The following is a 10,000-nucleotide window of genomic DNA, read 5'->3' on the forward strand; positions in this document are numbered from 1 at the left end:
CAGTACAAATCAGTAACCAGTGACACTTAGAATTTTTTAGGCTCAGTACAAATCAGTAACCAGTGACACTTAGAATTTTTAGGGTCCAAACTGTGATGGGAGCGAACTTGACTGCTCATACCGACTTTGAGTGCTCGAGGCCGGCTAGCCCAGCCGGATTTGACCCGGTGGTTACAAATCAGTAACCAGTGACACTTAGAATTTTTTCGAGGCAGTACAAATCAGTAACCAGTGACACTTAGAATTTTTTAGGCTCAGTACAAATCAGTAACCAACGACACTTAGAATTTTTTTGAGTCAGTACAAATCAGTAACCAGTGACACTTAGAATTTTTTTGATGCAGTACAAATCAGTAACCAACGACACTTAGAATTTTTTCCAGTCAGTACAAATCAGTAACCAGTGACACTTAGAATTTTTTCGAGGCAGTACAAATCAGTAACCAACGACACTTAGAATTTTTTTGAGGCAGTACAAATCAGTAACCAGTGACACTTAGAATTTTTTAGGCTCAGTACAAATCAGTAACCAGTGACACTTAGAATTTTTTCCAGTCAGTACAAATCAGTAACCAGTGACACTTAGAATTTTTTAGGCTCAGTACAAATCAGTAACCAGTGACACTTAGAATTTTTTAGGCTCAGTACAAATCAGTAACCAGTGACACTTAGAATTTTTTCCAGTCAGTACAAATCAGTAACCAAGAACACTTAGAATTTTTTTGAGGCAGTACAAATCAGTAACCAACGACACTTAGAATTTTTTTGAGTCAGTACAAATCAGTAACCAGTGACACTTAGAATTTTTTTGATGCAGTACAAATCAGTAACCAACGACACTTAGAATTTTTTCCAGTCAGTACAAATCAGTAACCAAGGACACTTAGAATTTTTTAGGCTCAGTACAAATCAGTAACCAGTGACACTTAGAATTTTTTAGGCTCAGTACAAATCAGTAACCAGTGACACTTAGAATTTTTAGGGTCCAAACTGTGATGGGAGCGAACTTGACTGCTCATACCGACTTTGAGTGCTCGAGGCCGGCTAGCCCAGCCGGATTTGACCCGGTGGTTACAAATCAGTAACCAGTGACACTTAGAATTTTTTCGAGGCAGTACAAATCAGTAACCAGTGACACTTAGAATTTTTTAGGCTCAGTACAAATCAGTAACCAGTGACACTTAGAATTTTTTAGGCTCAGTACAAATCAGTAACCAACGACACTTAGAATTTTTTTGAGTCTGTAGAAGTCAGTAACCAAGTGCATTTTTGAATTGGTTACTGACTTCTCCTTTCGAGTTGCGGCTGTGGTTGGCTTCAATTAGTCGTGGGGGCTTAATTATCGCCCAGGGGAGCATGCCCCGGTAGTGTGGCCGGGGACGGAGTGCCTTTTGAAGGGGGTGTTTCTGAATTTGGATCCTTTTTGAGTAGCATTGTCGGATGGGTGTGATTTTGAAGGGTGTGTTGGCCGGCGGTGGGGTCAGGCTTTGGGTGAGTGTCCCGCCTTCGGGAGCGGACCGGCCCCCGCGTTCGGGCCGATTTTCGTGCATTTCCCAAGTCGGCAAGTGGTCCAAACTGTGATGGGAGCGAACTTGACTGCTCATACCGGCTTTGCGTGCTCGGGGCCGGCTAGCCCGGCCGGATTTGACCCGGTGGTTCAGCCGAAGGTCTCGACTTTGAGAGCGGACCGGCCCCCGCGTTCGGGCCGATTTTCGTGCATTTCCCAAGTCGGCAAGTGGTCCAAACTGTGATGGGAGCGAACTTGACTGCTCATACCGACTTTGAGTGCTCGAGGCCGGCTAGCCCGGCCGAATTTGACCCGGTGGTTACAAATCAGTAAACAACGTCACTTAGAATTTATTTCAGTCAGTACCAATCAGTAACCCGTGACACTTAGACTTTTTTAGGGTCCAAACTGTGATGGGAGCGAACTTGACTGCTCATACCGACTTTGAGTGCTCGAGGCCGGCTAGCCCGGCCGGATTTGACCCGGTGGTTACAAATCAGTAAACAACGTCACTTAGAATTTATTTCAGTCAGTACCAATCAGTAACCAACGACACTTAGAGTTTTATTCAGTCAGTACAAATCAGTAACCCGTGACACTTAGACTTTTTTAGGGTCCAAACTGTGATGGGAGCGAACTTGACTGCTCATACCGACTTTGAGTGCTCGAGGCCGGCTAGCCCAGCCGGATTTGACCCGGTGGTTACAAATCAGTAACCAACGACACTTAGAATTTTTTTGAGGCAGTACAAATCAGTAACCAGTGACACTTAGAATTTTTTAGGCTCAGTACAAATCAGTAACCAGTGACACTTAGACTTTTTTTAGGGTCCAAACTGTGATGGGAGCGAACTTGACTGCTCATACCGACTTTGAGTGCTCGGGGCCGGCTAGCCCGGCCGGATTTGACCCGGTGGTTACAAATCAGTAACCGACGACACTTAGAATTTTTTTGAGGCAGTACAAATCAGTAACCAGTGACACTTAGAATTTTTTAGGCTCAGTACAAATCAGTAACCAGTGACACTTAGACTTTTTTTAGGGTCCAAACTGTGATGGGAGCGAACTTGACTGCTCATACCGACTTTGAGTGCTCGGGGCCGGCTAGCCCGGCCGGATTTGACCCGGTGGTTACAAATCAGTAACCAAGGACACTTAGAATTTTTTAGAGGCAGTACAAATCAGTAACCAACGACACTTAGAATTTTTTAGGCTCAGTACAAATCAGTAACCAACGACACTTAGAATTTTTTCCAGTCAGTACAAATCAGTAACCAAGGACACTTAGAATTTTTTTGAGGCAGTACAAATCAGTAACCAACGACACTTAGAATTTTTTTGAGTCAGTACAAATCAGTAACCAGTGACACTTAGAATTTTTTTGATGCAGTACAAATCAGTAACCAACGACACTTAGAATTTTTTTGATGCAGTACAAATCAGTAACCAAGGACACTTAGAATTTTTTAGAGTCAGTACAAATCAGTAACCAGTGACACTTAGAATTTTTTTGAGGCAGTACAAATCAGTAACCAGTGACACTTAGAATTTTTTCCAGTCAGTACAAATCAGTAACCAACGACACTTAGAATTTTTTTGAGGCAGTACAAATCAGTAACCAGTGACACTTAGAATTTTTTTGAGGCAGTACAAATCAGTAACCAGTGACACTTAGAATTTTTTCCAGTCAGTACAAATCAGTAACCAAGAACACTTAGAATTTTTTTGAGGCAGTACAAATCAGTAACCAGTGACACTTAGAATTTTTTTGAGGCAGTACAAATCAGTAACCAGTGACACTTAGAATTTTTTCCAGTCAGTACAAATCAGTAACCAACGACACTTAGAATTTTTTTGATGCAGTACAAATCAGTAACCAAGGACACTTAGAATTTTTTTGAGGCAGTACAAATCAGTAACCAGTGACACTTAGAATTTTTTAGGCTCAGTACAAATCAGTAACCAGTGACAATTAGAATTTTTTCCAGTCAGTACAAATCAGTAACCAAGAACACTTAGAATTTTTTTGAGGCAGTACAAATCAGTAACCAACGACACTTAGAATTTTTTTGAGGCAGTACAAATCAGTAACCAACGACACTTAGAATTTTTTTGAGTCAGTACAAATCAGTAACCAGTGACACTTAGAATTTTTTTGATGCAGTACAAATCAGTAACCAACGACACTTAGAATTTTTTTGATGCAGTACAAATCAGTAACCAAGGACACTTAGAATTTTTTAGAGTCAGTACAAATCAGTAACCAGTGACACTTAGAATTTTTTTGATGCAGTACAAATCAGTAACCAACGACACTTAGAATTTTTTCCAGTCAGTACAAATCAGTAACCAGTGACACTTAGAATTTTTTTGAGTCAGTACAAATCAGTAACCAGTGACACTTAGAATTTTTAGGGTCCAAACTGTGATGGGAGCGAACTTGACTGCTCATACCGACTTTGAGTGCTCGAGGCCGGCTAGCCCAGCCGGATTTGACCCGGTGGTTACAAATCAGTAACCAGTGACACTTAGAATTTTTTCCAGTCAGTACAAATCAGTAACCAGTGACACTTAGAATTTTTTTGAGTCAGTACAAATCAGTAACCAGTGACACTTAGATTATTTAGGGTCCAAACTGTGCTGGGAGCGAACTTGACTGCTCATACCGACTTTGAGTGCTCGAGGCCGGCTAGCCCGGCCGGATTTGACCCGGTGGTTCAGCCGAAGGTCTCGACTTTGAGAGCGGACCGGCCCCCGCGTTCGGGCCGATTTTCATGCATTTCCCAAGTCGGCAAGTGGTCCAAACTGTGATGGGAGCGAACTTGACTGCTCATACCGACTTTGAGTGCTCGAGGCCGGCTAGCCCGGCCGGATTTGACCCGGTGGTTCAGCCGAAGGTCTCGACTTTGAGAGCGGACCGGCCCCCGCGTTGGGGCCGATTTTCGTGCATTTCCCAAGTCGGCAAGTGGTCCAAACTGTGATGGGAGCGAACCTGACTGCTCATACCGACTTTGAGTGCTCGGGGCCGGCTAGACCAGCCGGATTTGACCCGGTGGTTACAAATCAGTAAACAACGTCACTTAGAATTTATTTCAGTCAGTACAAATCAGTAACCATCGACACTTAGAATTTTTTTGAATCAGTACAAATCAGTAACCAGTGACACTTAGAATTTTTTAGGGTCCAGACTGTGATGGGAGCGAACTTGACTGCTCATACCGACTTTGAGTGCTCGAGGCCGGCTAGCCCGGCCGGATTTGACCCGGTGGTTACAAATCAGTAACCAACGACACTTAGAATTTTATTCAGTCAGTACAAATCAGTCACCAGTGACACTTAGAATTTTTTAGGGTCCAGACTGTGATGGGAGCGAACTTGACTGCTCATACCGACTTTGAGTGCTCGAGGCCGGCTAGCCCGGCCGGATTTGACCCGGTGGTTACAAATCAGTAACCAACGACACTTAGAATTTTTTCGAGTCAGTACAAATCAGTAACCAGTGACACTTAGATTTTTTAGGGTCCAAACTGTGATGGGAGCGAACTTGACTGCTCATACCGACTTTGAGTGCTCGAGGCCGGCTAGCCCGGCCGGATTTGACCCGGTGGTTCTGCCGAAGGTCTCGCCTTCGAGAGCGGACCCTGCCACCGTGTTCAGGCCGAGTTTCATGCATTTCCAACGTTGGGAAATCAGTAACCAGAAAAACTTAGAAAAAATGCCCAAAAAGAAGAAATCAGTAACCAGAAAAACTTAGAAAAATGCCCGAAAATGAGAAATGAGTAACCAGAAAAACTTAGAAAAATGCCCAAAAAGAAGAAATGAGTAACCAGAAAAACTTAGAAAAATGCCCAAAAAGAAGAAATGAGTAACCAGAAAAACTTAGAAAAATGCCCAAAAAGAAGAAATCAGTAACTAGAAAAACTTAGAAAAATGCCCGAAAATGAGAAATGAGTAACCAGAAAAACTTAGAAAAATGCCCAAAAAGAAGAAATCAGTAACTAGAAAAACTTAGAAAAATGCCCAAAAATAAGAAATGAGTAACCAGAAAAACTTAGAAAAATGCCCAAAAAGAAGAAATCAGTAACTAGAAAAACTTAGAAAAATGCCCGAAAATGAGAAATGAGTAACCAGAAAAACTTAGAAAAATGCCCAAAAAGAAGAAATGAGTAACCAGAAAAACTTAGAAAAATGCCCAAAAAGAAGAAATGAGTAACCAGAAAAACTTAGAAAAATGCCCAAAAAGAAGAAATCAGTAACTAGAAAAACTTAGAAAAATGCCCAAAAATAAGAAATGAGTAACCAGAAAAACTTAGAAAAATGCCCAAAAAGAAGAAATCAGTAACTAGAAAAACTTAGAAAAATGCCCGAAAATGAGAAATGAGTAACCAGAAAAACTTAGAAAAATGCCCAAAAAGAAGAAATGAGTAACCAGAAAAACTTAGAAAAATGCCCAAAAAGAAGAAATGAGTAACCAGAAAAACTTAGAAAAATGCCCAAAAAGAAGAAATCAGTAACTAGAAAAACTTAGAAAAATGCCCAAAAATAAGAAATGAGTAACCAGAAAAACTTAGAAAAATGCCCAAAAAGAAGAAATCAGTAACTAGAAAAACTTAGAAAAATGCCCAAAAAGAAGAAATCAGTAACTAGAAAAACTTAGAAAAATGCCCGAAAATGAGAAATGAGTAACCAGAAAAACTTAGAAAAATGCCCAAAAAGAAGAAATGAGTAACCAGAAAAACTTAGAAAAATGCCCAAAAAGAAGAAATGAGTAACCAGAAAAACTTAGAAAAATGCCCAAAAAGAAGAAATCAGTAACTAGAAAAACTTAGAAAAATGCCCGAAAATGAGAAATGAGTAACCAGAAAAACTTAGAAAAATGCCCAAAAAGAAGAAATGAGTAACCAGAAAAACTTAGAAAAATGCCCAAAAAGAAGAAATGAGTAACCAGAAAAACTTAGAAAAATGCCCAAAAAGAAGAAATCAGTAACTAGAAAAACTTAGAAAAATGCCCGAAAATGAGAAATGAGTAACCAGAAAAACTTAGAAAAATGCCCAAAAAGAAGAAATCAGTAACTAGAAAAACTTAGAAAAATGCCCGAAAATGAGAAATGAGTAACCAGAAAAACTTAGAAAAATGATCAAAAATAATAAATCAGTAACCAGAAAAACTTAGGAAAAAACACTTAGAAAATTTTTCAGCAAAGTGTGAAAAATATTCTAAGTGTCAGCGGAGGAAAGTGCCGAAGCATCGGGAAAGATTCACAAACTCGCGCCGAACATGTGTTCCGAAGTGCCGCAGGAACTGTGTGAATTGAGCCCGGCAAATGGCCAACTGTCATTTTGTGTCTGCAGCCCGAAAACTTTAACTTTGTCTGTCGCGGAAGTCCCGAGCGGGAAAAATCCAAACGGTTTTGCGGGGATCGAGTTCCAGAGCGATGCAGTCAAATTTGAAATTCAGACCCATTCAGTGCCACTTGCATTTGTTACACAGTGAGGTTGGCGGGGTACCCGGAGATTTCTGGGAACACGATTTTTAGAACAAAATGGCGGCGCGGGACCTTTTTGAAAGGCATCCGAAAAACGGTTCCACGGGCATAGCACTCTAATGGCGGGTATGAGTGCATGCTGGAGAGCTCTTGGAAGTCGAATTTTTGACACTTTGTCAATTTTTTGACAGAATTGCCAAACTCTCCCTGTCTGTTCTAAGAGTCGGTCAGAGACCTGTGTGGAGGTCTCTTGACACGATTGGAGGGCGGGCAATCCCCACGTTGACTCCGGCCGTCCCTCCACAGGCGCTCGTGTCCAAAATGAAGGCGAGAGACGCGAGTGGCCTGGTTCCCTTGGGTGCTGCCAGGAAGGATGCGGGCTGACCCTTGCCTGAGCACTCCCTAAAGCCTCTTACGAGTCGAGGGCCGGCCTCGGGCGCCGCACGACCGGCTCTGGGAGTGGGTGGCCGCTATTGTGAATAGGCTGGTCCTTCCCGCTGCCACCCGGCCAAGTGCGACGGCTCTGCCGCCCTGCGGTGCTCGTCACCCAGGTTTGGGGAACTCGGTCAGAGGCTGTGGCGGGGGGTCTCTTGACACGATTGGAGGACGGGCCATCCCCACGTTGACTCCGGCCGTCCGTCCACAGGCGCTCGTGTCCAAAATGAAGGCGAGAGACGCGAGTGGCCTGGTTCCCTTGGGTGCTGCCAGGAAGGGTGCGGGCTGACCCTTGCCTGAGCACTCCGTAAAGCCTCTTACGAGTCGAGGGCCGGCCTCGGGCGCCGCACGACCGGCTCTGGGAGTGGGTGGCCGCTATTGTGAATAGGCTGGTCCTTCCTGCTGCCATCCGGCCAAGTGCGACGGCTCTGCCGCCCTGCGCTGCTCGTCACCCAGGTTTGGGGAACTCGGTCAGAGGCCGTGGCGGGGGGTCTCTTGACACGATTGGAGGACGGGCCATCCCCACGTTGACTCCGGCCGTCCCTCCACAGGCGCTCGTGTCCAAAATGAAGGCGAGAGACGCGAGTGGCCTGGATCCCTTGGGTGCCGCCAGGAAGGGTGTGGGCTGACCCTTGCCTGAGCACACGTTAAAGCCTCTTACGAGTCGAGGGCCGGCCTCGGGCGCCGCACGACCGGCTCTGGGAGTGGGTGGCCGCTATTGTGAATAGGCTGGTCCTTCCCGCTGCCATCCGGCCAAGTGCGACGGCTCTGCCGCCCTGCGGTGCTCGTCACCCAGGTTTGGGGAACTCGGTCAGAGGCCGGTGCGGGGGGTCTCTTGACACGATTGGAGGACGGGCCATCCCCACGTTGACTCCGGCCGTCCCTCCACAGGCGCTCGTGTCCAAAATGAAGGCGAGAGACGCGAGTGGCCTGGATCCCTTGGGTGCCGCCAGGAAGGGTGTGGGCTGACCCTTGCCTGAGCACACGTTAAAGCCCCTTACGAGTCGAGGGACGGCCTCGGGCGCCGCACGACCGGCTCTGGGAGTGGGTGGCCGCTATTGTGTATAGGCTGGTCCTTCCCGCTGCCATCCGGCCAAGTGCGACGGCGCTGCCGCCCTGCGGTGCTCGTCACCCAGGTTTGGGGAACTCGGTCAGAGGCCGGTGCGGGGGTCTCTTGACACGATTGGAGGACGGGCCACCCCCACGTTGACTCCGGCCGTCCGTCCACAGGCGCTCGTGTCCAAAATGAAGGCGAGAGACGCGAGTGGCCTGGATCCCTTGGGTGCCGCCAGGAAGGGTGTAGGCTGGCCCTTGCCTGAGCACACTGTAAAGCCTCTTACGAGTCGAGGGTCGGCCTCGGGCGCCGCACGACCGGCTCTGGGAGTGGGTGGCCGCTATTGTGAATAGGCTGGTCCTTCCCGCTGCCATCCGGCCAAGTGCGACGGCTCTGCCGCCCTGCGCTGCTCGTCACCCAGGTTTGGGGAACTCGGTCAGAGGCCGGTGCGGGGGGTCTCTTGACACGATTGGAGGACGGGCCATCCCCACGTTGACTCCGGCCGTCCGTCCACAGGCGCTCGTGTCCAAAACGAAGGCGAGAGACGCGAGTGGCCTGGATCCCTTGGGTGCCGCCAGGAAGGGTGTGGGCTGACCCTTGCCTGAGCACACGTTAAAGCCTCTTACGAGTCGAGGGTCGGCCTCGGGTGCCGCACGACCGGCTCTGGGAGTGGGTGGCCGCTATTGTGAATAGGCTGGTCCTTCCCGCTGCCACCCGGCCAAGTGCGACGGCTCTGCCGCCCTGCGGTGCTCGTCACCCAGGTTTGTGCAAGTCGGTCAGAGGCCGAAGGCGGAGGTCTCTTGACACGATTGGAGGACGGGCCATCCCCACGTTGAATCCGGACGTCCCTCCACAGGCGCTCGTGTCGAAAATGAAAGGCGAGAGAGACGTGAGTGGCCTTGGTTCCCTTTGGGTGTTGCCAGGAAGGATGCGGGCTGACCCTTGCCTGAGCACACCCAGGTTTTTGCAACTCGGTCAGAGGCCGGGGCAGAGGTCTCTTGAAACGACTGGAGGGCGGGCAATCCCCACGTTGAATCCGGCCGTCCCTCCACAGGCGCTCGTGCCGAAATTGAAGGCGAGAGAGGCGAGTGGCCTTGCTTCCCTTGTGTGTTGCCAGGAAGGATGTGGTCTGACCCTTGCCTGAGCACACCAAGGTTTGTGCAACTCAGTCAGAGGCCGGGGGCAGAGGTCTCTTGAAACGACTGGAGGGCGGGCAATCCCCACGTTGAATCCGGCCGTCCCTCCACAGGCGCTCGTGCCGAAATTGAAGGCGAGAGAGGCGAGTGGCCTTGCTTCCCTTGTGTGTTGCCAGGAAGGATGTGGTCTGACCCTTGCCTGAGCACACCAAGGTTTGTGCAACTCAGTCAGAGGCCGGGGGCAGAGGTCTCTTGAAACGACTGGAGGGCGGGCAATCCCCACGTTGTATCCGGCCGTCCCTCCACAGGCGCTCGTGTCGAAAATGAAAGGCGAGAGACGCGAGTGGCCTTGGTTCCCTTGGGTGTTGCCAGGAAGGATGTGG

The sequence above is a fragment of the Chiloscyllium plagiosum genome, unplaced genomic scaffold, assembly GCF_037043375.1.
Source record: "Chiloscyllium plagiosum isolate Xiang-an unplaced genomic scaffold, Cpla_swu_hap1 HiC_scaffold_224, whole genome shotgun sequence".
NCBI lineage: Eukaryota > Metazoa > Chordata > Chondrichthyes > Orectolobiformes > Hemiscylliidae > Chiloscyllium > Chiloscyllium plagiosum.